Consider the following 14,056-nt stretch of genomic DNA (forward strand, 5'->3'; position numbering starts at 1 on the left):
ACTCTATGGTCCAACTCATCCCATACCATCTCAATGGTGTTGAGGTCGGGTAATTGTGGAGGCCAGGTCATCTGATGCAGCACTCCATCACGCTCCGCCCTGAAGTTGTGTTGGGCCATTATCCTGTAGAAATACAAATGACAGTCCCACTAAGCGCAAACCAGATTGGATGGGGTATCGCTGTAGAATGCTGTGGTAGCCATGCTGGTTAAGTGTGCCTTAAACTCTAAAACAATCACAGACAGTGTCACCAGCAAAGCACTCCACACCATCACACCTCCTCCTCCATGCTTCCCGGTGGGAACCACACATGAGATCATCCGTTCAGCTACTCTGCATCTCACAAAGACATGGCGGTTGGAACCAAAAATATCTCAATTTGACTCATCAGACCAAAGGACAGATTTCCACCGGTCTAATGTCCATTGCTCATGTTTCTTGTCCCAAGCAAGTCTCTTCTTATTATTGGTGTTCTTGAGTAGTGGTTTCTTTGCAGCAATTCCACCATGAAGGACTGATTCATGCAGTCCCCTCTGAAAAGTTGATGTTGAGATGTGACTGTTACTTGAACTCTGTGAAGCATTTATTTGGGCTACAATCTGAGGCTGGTAACTCTAATGAACTTATCCTCTGCAGCAGAGGTGACTCTGGATCTTCCTTTCCTGTGACGGTCCTCATGAGAGCCAGTTTCATCATAGCGCTGGATGGTTTTTACAACTTTACTTGAGGAAACTTTCCAAGTTGTTGAAATGTTCAGCATTGACTGACCTTCATGTCTTAAAGTAATGATGGACTGTCATTTCTCTTTGCTTATTTGAGCTGATCTTGACATAATATGGACTTGGTCTTTTACCAAATAGGGCTTCTGTATCTTCTGTATACCACCCCTGCCTTGTCACAACACAACTGATTGGCCCAAATGCATTAAGAAGGAAAGAAATTCCACAAATTAACTTTTAACAAGGCACACCCGTTAATTGAAATGCATTCCAGGCAACTACCTCATGAAGCTGGTTGAGAGAATGCCAAAAGTGTGCAAAGCTGTCATCAAGGCAAAGGGTGGCTGCTTTGATGATTCTCAAATATGACATATATTTTGATTTGTTAATCTTTTTTGGTTACTACATGATTCCATATGTGGTATTTCATAGTTTTGATGTTTATACTATTATCCTATAATGTAGAAAATATTAAAAATAAAGAAAAACCCTTGAATAAGTAGGTGTGTCCTAACTTTGACTGGTGGTGTACATTTCAGGATGTTACGTATCCTTAGAAATAATCTGAATTCATATAAACATTACAGTTTTGAAAAGATCGCTTGTCCAAAAAAAATGGTCACTTGGCATAAGGGGTAAATTGAGCTTCGGGACAGGGTAAGTTAAGCTGCCTACAAATGTTGTACTGAATTAAGTACCACCACTACCTTTTTAAAACCATGTTTAACTTTATTTTCCAAACACAATAACGATCACTTTTTGTCTTTTAATCATTTGAACACAGGCTTAACACCAAACATTTCTTTTTACACTTTTAACATAGGCCATGCCCTGTTGTTACCTCATATCCCAGCGGTAATGCCTTGCCTTACTCCTGCGAAGAAAAACTTCAATTTGCTCAACTTGCCAATGGTTCAACCATTTGCTCAACTTAACCCATAGCCATTGAATCAACTTACCCCAAAGCAAACATTTTTACTATATTAGCCCACACAGCTACAACGATGCACTTTCATGCTAGGTTTAGGATATTGAAACGTATAGACTCCAACTGATGTATAGAACAATCTTAAACATGATCTACCTTGGTTTAGATACAGTATCATGAAACATCTAATAGAATACATTTATTTGATGAAAACACATTTTTTGGACGTAACTTGCTTACCAATTTATCCATGTGATTTCTTCCTTCACAGACTCCATAAAATCATGATTTCTTCCTAAATACTGTATTTGATCAACTGATAGATTTTTTGTGTGGACTCCTGCAAACAAGTTGTGTCTCATCACATCACTTTGGCTCAATTTACCCCACTGTCCCCCACTGTGGTATACCATTTGGTTTATAGCAGACATAGCCAAGTGTGTGTGTGTGTGTGTGTGTGTGTGTGTGTGTGTGTGTGTGTGTGTGTGTGTGTGTGTGTGTGTGTGTGTGTGTGTGTGTGTGTGTGTGTGTGTGTGTGTGTGTGTGTGTGTGTGTGTGTGTGTGTGTGTGTGTGTGTGTGTGTGTGTGTGTGTGTGTGTGTTCGTGTATGTGTGTTCGTGTGCGTGTGTGTGTGTGTGTGTGTGTGTGTGTGTGTGTGTGTGTGTGTGTGTGTGTGTGTGTGTGTGTGTGTGTGTGTGTGTGTGTGTGTGTGTGTGTGTGTGTACATGGGTGCACACGTGCGTGCATGCACGTGTGTGTGTACGCCAGCCTGTTGTGCACAGATGTCCCATTGCTGTAATTGAAGATGATGAAGGGGCTGTCTGTGTGTGGGGATATTGCTCATGGAACACTTATAAATCAAAGTGACACATGCTGGTAATTGATGATGTGTTTTGGTGCAGCTACAGTAGCATCTGTAAACAGAGGTGGTCTGCCTTTCCTAAAAAAAAGAAAGTGTAAGTGTAAATCCACTAGATGCAGGAGAACCAAGGATAGCCTCCTTATTATTTTGGCATTCAAATGCGTACAGCCTTTTCAAATGACTAATTTGTTTGTGTTTGATACTGGGGGTGCATCTGTAGACTACATCTGTGGCTTTTGACTACACTTGTAAATATGTTAAATTACCAAGAACATTTGGGCAAGTCTATCATACACATCAGCAACACACACTTAATCACACATTTACTCACATTCTCTACTTACTGAGACACATACACATTAGCACACATACAGTAGGCCTCTCCCAGTTCCAAAATCCTTCAGAAGCCTTCGGAAGGCCACTTCTTCCCCTCCTCCCTAAAGGACGGAGGGATGAGCTCTATCTCTTTCTCTCTCCTCCAGCTCCCTGACCTCTGACCCAGGGAGTCTAATTAGTGCACAGCGGCTCTTTAATGTGGAAAACGATGAGAAATGCATAGCCACGGATATGCAGATGATGAACCCTGGTTACCTCGCCCTCGGCTAGATGAACAACCATGGCGTTGGAGTCAAGGTCCTGGGCATGTGAAGTGTGGGTAGTGGAGATGGGAGCGAGGCAGTCAGCACACTCACTTAATCAGTGATTGAGATTCTGTGTTTCTGCTTTTCAAGTAGGGAAATAAATTATGTAACTTTGAGACAACTAATAGAAAACTAGGGTGTTTATCCTCTCACTCACACTTGCTGTGCATACATACACAATCATTTACTAAGAAAACCTTGGCAAAACGAAAACAAAAAGACCATTCCAAGAGTGTCTAGCCCTCTTTGGGCGAGGGGGCAGTATTTTCATGTCCGGTAGAAAAGCATGCCCAAAGTAAACTGCCTGCTACTCAGGCCCAGAAGCTAGGATATGCATATTATTGGTATATATCGTTATTTCTGACTGTCGTGTCGCACCTGCCTGGTTTAAATATTATATATATTATGTATGATGGTTCCGCTAGCGGAACGTCTAGACGTAACAGGTGACGACCACATGAAGCTGCCTCAACAACCTAACACATAACCATGCTGTTGACAAGGCCCCTGTTAGAAACAGGATATGATGAAATATCGACTGAACGCTCACCGCTATTTATCATCACATTGTGTTTTCATTTGACTGCATTGAAAATATCCACAGTAGATGAAGTTCCATTGAGCTGTGTAAGACAGAAGTAAGACTGCTGGATAAATACTGGCATCTTTATAGACTTCCATCATTCACTATAATTAAAGAAGGGCCCATTTTGGAGTTCCATCAAATAAATTAGGTTCTAGATGTAATCATATTAAAATTGGCAGGGGCATAACGGTTGCATTAACTCCATATAATGCTATCAATTGAAGAAAAAATTGAAATACAATCATATTATTGATCATGCAAATAGGTTTTTCCTTCATTGAAAACAACAACGACAATACGACCTCACTAGAGGATTAAGAACAAATGTGTTTTTCTATAAAACAGAATTATTACCACAGGGAATGTGACATGAACTCTCTCTCTCTACACTCGCTCTAGTACCTCAATTTCCATGTTTCAAAACCTCTCCACACACTACAAAGCCCTCGCAAAAAAACACATATTTGCCTCGCCAGACGGCCAATTACAGCCAGAAATGATTTGTTGTTCCTTTTTTTCATTTCTGCGGTCCAGGCTTTTGAGGAACTATCAGCAGAGGTGAAGATGGAGGACACATATTCATGACTCTCAAGACCATTAGTAGTGTGTAGGTGGACTCGGCCTGATAAACAAATCGAGTGAAGAGGAGTTGAAAGGCTGTCACGCCTTGGTCATTGTATTTTGTGTTTTCGTTATATATTTGGTCAGGCCAGGGTGTGACATGGGTTTATTGTTGTTGTATTTCGTATTGGGGTTTTTGTATTTGGGATCGCGGCTGATTAGGGGTGTTGTATAGGCTTGGCTGCCTGAGGCGGTTCTTAATCAGAGTCAGGTGATTCTTGTTGTCTCTGATTGGGAACCGTATTTAGGTAGCCTGGTTTCGCTTTGTATTTCGTGGGTGATTGTTCCTGTCTCTGTGTAGTTTCACCAGATAGGCTGTAATAGGTTTCACGTTCCGTTTGTTGTTTTCGTATTTGTATAGTTATTTCATGTATCGTTCCGTTTTCATTCATTAAAGGTCATGAGTAACAAACACGCTGCATTTCGGTCCGACTCTCATTCTACAAACGAAGAACGTCGTTACAAAGGCCTAAAACGGCTAGCTACCTACAGCTGACCTAGACATGTTACTCACACTTCACGCAGTGAGTAATACACTCTTCACACTGAGGAATTAGCAGGAAAAAGTTGATTAGAAGGCTGAAGAAAAATGTATCTGTCGGTAAGCAGGTAATGTAAATGTAATGCTGCACTAACGACCACTTGAGATGTACTACAACTGTATAAAAACGTGTATACGGTGTTGGTATTGTATTGAATCACCTGAAACATACTTTCCTTTCAAAAATGTAGGTTTTATTATCATACACACCAGATGGGCCAGTGAAATGTGTTTTTTTACAGGGTCAGCCATAGTAGTACGGCACCCCTGGAGCAAATAGGATTTGTCTTTGCAAAGTTACTAACCCCTCTAAATTGACAGAGGTAGCATAGCGGATGAAATATTGACCATTCGGAGGGAGATCAGCTCGTTTCATACCTGCCCTTGTTAATCAGCCTAAAAGAGCAGCATGCAACATTCATGGAGTAGGATTTATAGCCGACCACCCTTTAAATAGACTGAAAAGCGTTCAACGAGGCCTCTCAAATAATTGATGGACCAAATAACAAGACTTCACTACATCTCGAAGTGAATGAAGAATTCATGAAACTCCGACTAAGGCTGAGGACTCAGCCCATGCTAATGATAAGCTATAATTAAGATTTTACAAGTCCTTTTTAATATGGCTATTATCTATTTACACGGTACCCATGTCAGTTCCTGGAGAGTAGAATCGTTTTTTTCTCTGTTTGTGTTGTTGTACGAAGGCCCTGTTTCTTTTCTAATCATGTGGGATGACTGGGAAAAACTGTAGGCCCTAGTTACTCCTTCATCTCAGCTTCCTATGTTGGATCACGTGCAAAAGAAAGATACATCTAATCAAATGATGTCAGTACAAGTATAGTACATTAGTTGTTTCATTTGGGACACTGTTTTATGTTTCATTCATTTGCATTATGCCTAAGGAACCGATCACTATTGAATCACAAACGGAATATAAGTTGGTATGCACATTTTACGCCCAACTTCAGAAGTGAAAGACCATTCTGGTTGAATGGAATCTTAAAATGAGCCATTTGAAAGCTCTCTGTGGGTAGCATACAGGTTGACATTTTCATTTGGTAATGTAATAATGTCCTGCTTCTGAAACAGGCTTGCTTCTGTATAGCTCCTCTGACACGGTCCTGTTGAATGTAAATGAACATATAACACAATAGTCCGGTCTCTTGAGAGTCTCCTATCCGCCTCTTGATTGACAGGGAGCCAGTGGAATCAAAACCCTCAGACACGACACTCATTACTAACAGTTCAAAGCCAGAGAGCCGCCAGAATAGAGCTGCTGATTCTTCTTCCGTGGTGTCGTCCTAAATGGAGCCCTATTTCCTATGTGGTGCACTACATTTGACTAGGGCCCATTTGGAAAAGGGTGCTATTTGGGACACAGTGTTTGTCCATACTGGAAACCTGTTTGTTTAATAGTCTTAATTAAAAAGCTACTCAGCGTTGCACAAACACATCCCCGAGTGGGCCCCCGTTAATCAATTAAAAGCTCATTTGTCTGGCCGCTTAATAATCAACAAAAGCCTCATCAGAGAAATATGGCAGGTGTTGACAGGTCCACAATAATCAGAGAAGAAAATGAAAAAATAAGGAGAAAATCAAACAAAGGAAGGGAATAAAGGGATGTCTTGTGACATACTATATGTACAACACGCCCACTCTCTCTTGTGGTAAATAGCCCCTTTCCTCTCCTCTTTTCCTCCTCTCCTTTATGTCATCACTCTCTCTTTCAGAAGCTGATCACAGTAGAGGGGGTGTCAGGAATCACTAGCAAACACATCTGTCTCTCATTAAGCTCAAACTAGAGGGATAATCCAATAGTGTGACCTGTCAGGATTTGGCCAGGGTTGTTCCGGTTTTTGGTCACTAGATGCCCCAATTGTGCCTTTTGACCTTTTGTTTTCCCTTGATCCCCATTATTATTTGCACCTGTGCCTCGTTTCCCCTGATTGTATTTAAACCCTTTGTTTTACTCAGTTCTTTGCTCTGTGTTTGTATGTTAGCACCCAGCCCTAGTACTCTGAGAACGCTTGTTGATCCCGGTGGACTCTCTTGTGGAATTCTGTTTTTTTGGTTCTTGTTTGTTTGTTTTTTGAGTATCTTTTGAGGCTTTTTGTGCTTTACCTTCCACCTTGTGGATTTACCTTTTTTTGTCTTGGAGGATTACCTTTGTTCTTGTAGGATCAAATCAAATCAAATCAAATTTATTTATATAGCCCTTCGTACATCAGCTGATATCTCAAAGTGCTGTACAGAAACCCAGCCTAAAACCCCAAACAGCAAACAATGCAGGTGTAAAAGCACGGTGGCTAGGAAAAACTCCCTAGAAAGGCCAAAACCTAGGAAGAAACCTAGAGAGGAACCGGGCTATGTGGGGTGGCCAGTCCTCTTCTGGCTGTGCCGGGTAGAGATTATAACAGAACATGACCAAGATGTTCAAATGTTCATAAATGACCAGCATGGTCAAATAATAATAAGGCAGAACAGTTGAAACTGGAGCAGCAGCACAATCAGGTGGACTGGGGACAGCAAGGAGCCATCATGTCAGGTAGTCCTGGGGCACGGTCCTAGGGCTCAGGTCCTCGGAGAGAGAGAAGGAAAGAGAGAATTAGAGAGAGCATATGTGGGGTGGCCAGTCCTCTTCTGGCTGTGCCGGGTGGAGATTATAACAGAACGTGGCCAAGATGTTCAAATGTTCATAAATGACCAGCATGGTTGAATAATAGTAAGGCAGAACAGTTGAAACTGGAGCAGGAGCATGGCCAGGTGGACTGGGGACAGCAAGGAGTCCTCATGTCAGGTAGTCCTGGGACATGGTCCTAGGACCCAGGCCAGTTGAAACTGGAGCAGCAGCATGGCCAGGTGGACTGGGGACAGCAAGGAGTCATCATGTCAGGTAGTCCTGGGGCATGGTCCTAGGGCTCAGGTCCTCCGAGAGAGAGAAAGAAAGAGAGAAGGAGAGAATTAGAGAACGCACACTTAGATTCACACAGGACACCGAATAGGACAGGAGAAGTACTCCAGATAAACAAACTGACCCTAGCCCCCGACACATAAACTACTGCAGCATAAATACTGGAGGCTGAGACAGGAGGGGTCAGGAGACACTGTGGCCCCATCCGAGGACACCCCCGGACAGGGCCAAACAGGAAGGATATAACCCCACCCACTTTGCCAAAGCACAGCCCCCACACCACTAGAGGGAAATCTTCAACCACCAACTTACCATCCTGAGACAAGGCCGAGTATAGCCCACAAAGATCTCCGACACGGTACAACCCAAGGGGGGAACCCAGACAGGCCGACCACAACAGTGAATCAACCCACCCAGGTGACGCACCCCCCCCAGGGACGGCACGAGAGAGCCCCAGCAAGCCAGTGACTCAGCCCCGTAACAGGGTTAGAGGCAGAGAATCCCAGTGGAATGAGGGGAACCGGCCAGGCAGAGACAGCAAGGGCGGTTCGTTGCTCCAGAGCCTTTCCGTTCACCTTCCCACTCCTGGGCCAGACTACACTCAATCATATGACCCACTGAAGAGATGAGTCTTCAGTAAAGACTTAAAGGTTGAGACCGAGTTTGCGTCTCTGACATGGGTAGGCAGACCGTTCCATAAAAATGGAGCTCTATAGGAGAAAGCCCTGCCTCCAGCTGTTTGCTTAGAAATTCTAGGGACAATTAGGAGGCCTGCGTCTTGTGACCGTAGCGTACGTGTAGGTATGTACGGCAGGACCAAATCAGAGAGGTAGGTAGGAGCAAGCCCATGTAATGCTTTGTAGGTTAGCAGTAAAACCTTGAAATCAGCCCTTGCTTTGACAGGAAGCCAGTGTAGAGAGGCTAGCACTGGAGTAATATGATCAAATTTTTTGGTTCTAGTCAGGATTCTAGCAGCCGTATTTAGCACTAACTGAAGTTTATTTAGTGCTTTATCCGGGTAGCCGGAAAATAGAGCATTGCAGTAGTCTAATCTAGAAGTGACAAAAGCATGGATTAATTTTTCTGCATCATTTTTGGACAGAAAGTTTCTGATTTTTGCAATGTTACGTAGATGGAAAAAAGCTGTCCTCGAAATGGTCTTGATATGTTCTTCAAAAGAGAGATCAGGGTCCAGAGTAACGCCGAGGTCCTTCATAGTTTTATTTGAGATGACTGTACAACCATTAAGATTAATTGTCAGATTCAACAGAAGATCTCTTTGTTTCTTGGGACCTAGAACAAGCATCTCTGTTTTGTCCGAGTTTAATAGTAGAAAGTTTGCAGCCATCCACTTCCTTATGTCTGAAACACATGCTTCTAGCGAGGGCAATTTTGGGGCTTCACCATGTTTCATTGAAATGTACAGCTGTGTGTCATCCGCATAGCAGTGAAAGTTTACATTATGTTTTCGAATAACATCCCCAAGAGGTAAAATATATAGTGAAAACAATAGTGGTCCTAAAACAGAACCTTGAGGAACACCGAAATGTACAGTTGATTTGTCAGAGGACAAACCATTCACAGAGACAAACTGATATCTTTCCGACAGATAAGACCTAAACCAGGCCAGAACATGTCCGTGTAGACCAATTTGGGTTTCCAATCTCTCCAAAAGAATGTGGTGATCGATGGTATCAAAAGCAGCACTAAGGTCTAGGAGCACGAGGACAGATGCAGAGCCTCGGTCCGATGCCATCAAAATGTCATTTACCACCTTCACAAGTGCCGTCTCAGTGCTATGATGGGGTCTAAAACCAGACTGAAGCATTTCCTTTTGAGGTTGTGGAGTTACATGTTTTCCTGAAGAACTTCACTTTTTACTTCATTAAATACACTGTCTCAAGTACTGCTGTGTCTGCCTCATCTTCTGGGTTCTGCTGACTATTCGTGGCTCAGTTGGTTAAGTGACTGTTTCTCACTCCAGAGACCCCGGTTCGTAACCGGGTCCTGACAGTGACCTTCACAGGAGTGACTGACATGTAGCACCCTTTTATTCATAATTTATCTCACACTGTACTTCCATTTATTTTTTATCTCCCTCCCTTCCTCCCTCCGACCCTACCTCAACCCCTACCTCCATCCACCCCTCTCTCCCTCCCTTCCTCCCTCAGATCCTACCTCAACCCCTACCTCCATCCACCCCTCTCTCCCTCCCTTCCTCCCTCCGACCCTACCTCAACCCCTACCTCCATCCACCCCTCTCTCCCTCCCTTCCTCCTTCTGACCCTACCTCAACCCCTACCTCCATCCACCCCTCTCTCCCTCCCTTCCTCCCTCCGACCCTACCTCAACCCCTACCTCCATCCACCCCTCTCTCCCTCCCTTCCTCCTTCCGACCCTACCTCAACCCCTACCTCCATCCACCCCTCTCTCCCTCCCTTCCTCCCTCCGACCCTACCTCAACCCCTACCTCCATCCACCCCTCTCTCCCTCCCTTCCTCCCTCCGACCCTACCTCAACCCCTACCTCCATCCACCCCTCTCTCCCTCCCTTCCTCCCTCTGATCCTACCTCAACCCCTACCTCCATCCACCCCTCTCTCCCTCCCTCCAACCCTACCTCAACCCCTACCTCCATCCACCCCTCTCTCCCTCCCTCCGACCCTACCTCAACCCCTACCTCCATCCACCCCTCTCTTCCTCCCTCCGACCCTACCTCAACCCCTACGTCCATCCACCCCTCTCTCGCTCCCTTCCTCCCTCCGACCCTACCTCAACCCCTACCTCCATCCACCCCTCTCTCCCTCCCTTCCTCCGTTCCTCCCTCCGACCCTACCTCAACCCCTACCTCCATCCACCCCTTTCTCCCTTTCTATCACCCTCTGTCATTCTCTATGTTTGTCTTTCTCTCTCATTCCCTACTCTCTCCTCTCCTGCTATTCAGCTGGTGAATGTTGAGGAGTAGAGGAGAGATGCTCAGGAACAATTAGTCAAGGCCAGATGATGCTGTAATGGCTCAGCCAGCGGCTCCCCCACAGTGACATGGACAATGATGTTCCCGTATAAAACAGACAATTAAGTACGCAGGGGGCCCAGCCCCCCCCCTGATCTATCTCACACACAGGTCACTGCACAGGCAGGCTATAGCCTTTAATGGCCATATGTGATCCATCATGTCCCGTGGACTAGAATCTATTGAGCACAGGGAAGCACGGGAACGTATTGTGCCGCTACACCTGTGCATATGTCAATGCGAAAGACGGTGAAAGTAGTGATTGTGCTTTGATTGGAGGGTGAGGAAGCTTTGAACACATACACACATTAGGACTACCTCATGTGGATATCAACAGTGTTATCCTACCACTCTATCTGGCACACAATCCTTGATAGGACTCTTTTGGAAAGCCATTTAGGCGTGCCACAATTAGCTTGGCTTTGGTCGCCCATGGCAGCAGTGGTCGTTATAGTGGGGTATTGTGGGTGAAAGTGACCTGGTGGGCCCTGGCACCAGGGAGCAGTCAGGTGGCATGCTGGCAGGGCTTTAGTACTCACTGGGAATACATGTTGTTACAGTTCCCCCTTCACTTCTTTCTCTTTCTTTGATTCTTTTCTGTCTCTCTCCTCTCACTCTTTTTCGTTCCTCCACTGGTTTAGCATTCCAGCTCTCTTTGAAGTCCCCCATTTTGATTCTTTCATACGCAAACATGTATACATTGGCCTATACCTTTGTGCTTATATCAATCTCTCCCCCATGTGTCTTGTTAAAATTCACCTCGCTCTCTCTCAATTCAATTGAATTAAATTTCAATTTAAGGGCTTTATTGGCATGGGAAAAGCAAAAGCAAGTGAAGTAGATAATATACAAATAAACAATAAAAATGTACAGTAAACATTACACTCACAGAAGTTCCAAAAGAATAAAGACATTTCAAATGTCATATTATGCCTATATACAGTGTTGATATAGTGTCTATATACAGTAATGATGTGTAAATAGTTAAAGTACAAAAGGGAAAATAAATAAACAAAAATATGGGTTGTATTTACAATGGTGTTTGTTCTTCAGTGGTTGCCCTTTTCTTGCGGCAACAAGTCACAAATCTTGCTGCGGTGATGGCACACTGTGGTATTTCACCCAATAGATATGGGAGTTCATCAAAATTGGATTTGTTTTCCAATTCTTTGTGGGTCTGTGTAATCTGAGGGAAATATGTGTCTCTAATATGGTCATAGATTTGGCAGGAGGTTAGGAAGTGCAGCTCAGTTTCCACCTCATTTTGTGGGCAGTGTGCACATACCCTGTCTTCTCTTGAGAGCCACATCTGCCTACGGCGGCCTTTCTTAATAGCAAGGCATGTTCGTTGATTCTGTACATAGTTAAATATTTCCTTAAATTTGGGTCAGATATTATGCCACTGTGTACTCTGTTCAGGGCCAAATGGCATTCTAGTTTGCTCTGTTCTTTGTTAATTCTTTCCAATGTGTCAATTAATTATCTTTTTTCCCCCATGATTTGGTTGGGTAAAGTTGTGTTGCTGTTCTGGGGCTCTGTGGGGTGTGTTTGTGTTTGTGAACAGAGCCCCAGAATCAGCTTGCTTAGAGGACTATTCTCCAGGTTCATCTCTCTGTAGGTTATGGAAGGTTTGGGAATCGCTTCCTTTTAGGTGGTTGTAGAATTTAATGTCTCTTTTCTGGATGTTGATTATTAGCGGGTATTGGCCTAATTCTGCTCTGCCTGCATTATTTGGTGTTTTACGTTGTACACTGAGCATATTTTTGCAGAATTCTGCATGCAGAGTCTCAATTTGGTGTTTGTGTGTTCTCGGGCAACGATGTCTAGATGGACAGAATCAGGTCTGACAGAATCCATGCAGAAGATCTAGATGCTGCAGTAGTCCTTGCTTGGTTGGTGACAGAAGCACCAGATCATCAGCAAATGGTAGACATTTGACTTCAGATTCTAGTAGGGTGAGGCCGGGTGCTGTAGACTGTTCTAGTGCCATATAAATTGAAGAGGGTGGGGCTTAAGCTGCATCCCTGTCTCGCCCCACGGTCCTGTGGAAAGAAATGTGTGTGTTGTTTGCCAATTTTAACCTCACACTTGTTGTTTGTGTATATGGATTTTATAATATTTTTCCCCAACACCAATTTCCATCAATTTGTATAGCAGACCCTCATGCCAAATTGAGTCAAAGGCATTATGAGAAGACTTTGCCTTTGTTTTGGTTTGTTTGTTTGTCAATTAGGGTGTGCAGGGTGAATACGTGGTCTGTCATACGGTAATTTGGTAAAAAGCCAATTTGACATTTGCTCAGTTCATTGTTTTAACTGAGGAAATGTACGAGTCTAATGATAATGCAGAGGAATTTTCCCAAGGTTGCTGTTGACTCATATATAACGGTAGTTATTGGGGTCAAATTTGTCTCCACTTTGTGGATTGGGGTGATCAGCCCTTGGTTAAAAATATTGGGGAAGATGCCAGAGCTAAGGATTATGCTAAAGAGTTTAAGTTTAGCCAATTGGAATTTGTTGTCTGTATATTTGATCATTTCATTGAGGATACCATCAACACGACAGGCCTTTTTGGGTTGGATGGTTTGTATTTTGTCCTGTAGTTCATTCAATGTAATTGGAGAACCCAGTGTGTTCTGGAAGTATTGAATAGTTTATTCCAAGATTTATATTTTATCATGTATATGTTTTTGCTGTTTGTTCTTTCTTATAGGGCCAAAAGGATTGGATAAATTGGTTACGCAAACATCTCTCTCAGTGCATTCTGGGAGTGTTTGGTAGTTGAGATACCGTTATTTAAAAAATATTCTTGGTGTTTTCTTAAAATGTAAATTGTCTATGGTGGAGGGTTAACACACTGTTAGTTTAGTGTTACCCACTGTTTTTTTTTCAAAGTTAGGGAGGAAGAGGACAGAGTTTTAGTTCCCTGGGGTTTGGAAGGTGGGGTGTGTGCTATGGCTTCGCAGCCTTGTGCGGAAGAGACCCTGTCATTGTGGCATAGGGTCAGGTGTGTTCCTGAGAATGGAGTTAAGGTGGAAGAGCTTCTGCATAAGAGCTTTGGGTGCCCGCATAAAGGCCATGGACAAGGTGGGAGCGCCAGTGGGGGAAATATAAGTCAACGTGCAAGGGGCCATGAGACACATGCAGCAGAGGCTGGGCCTAGTCATGCTATGGATGGTGGTGTAGATGAGGCTGGGCCTAGTCAGGCTATGGATGGTGGTGTAGATGAGGCTG

The sequence above is a fragment of the Oncorhynchus gorbuscha genome, linkage group LG08 (assembly GCF_021184085.1).
Source record: "Oncorhynchus gorbuscha isolate QuinsamMale2020 ecotype Even-year linkage group LG08, OgorEven_v1.0, whole genome shotgun sequence".
Taxonomy (NCBI): Eukaryota; Metazoa; Chordata; class Actinopteri; order Salmoniformes; family Salmonidae; genus Oncorhynchus; species Oncorhynchus gorbuscha.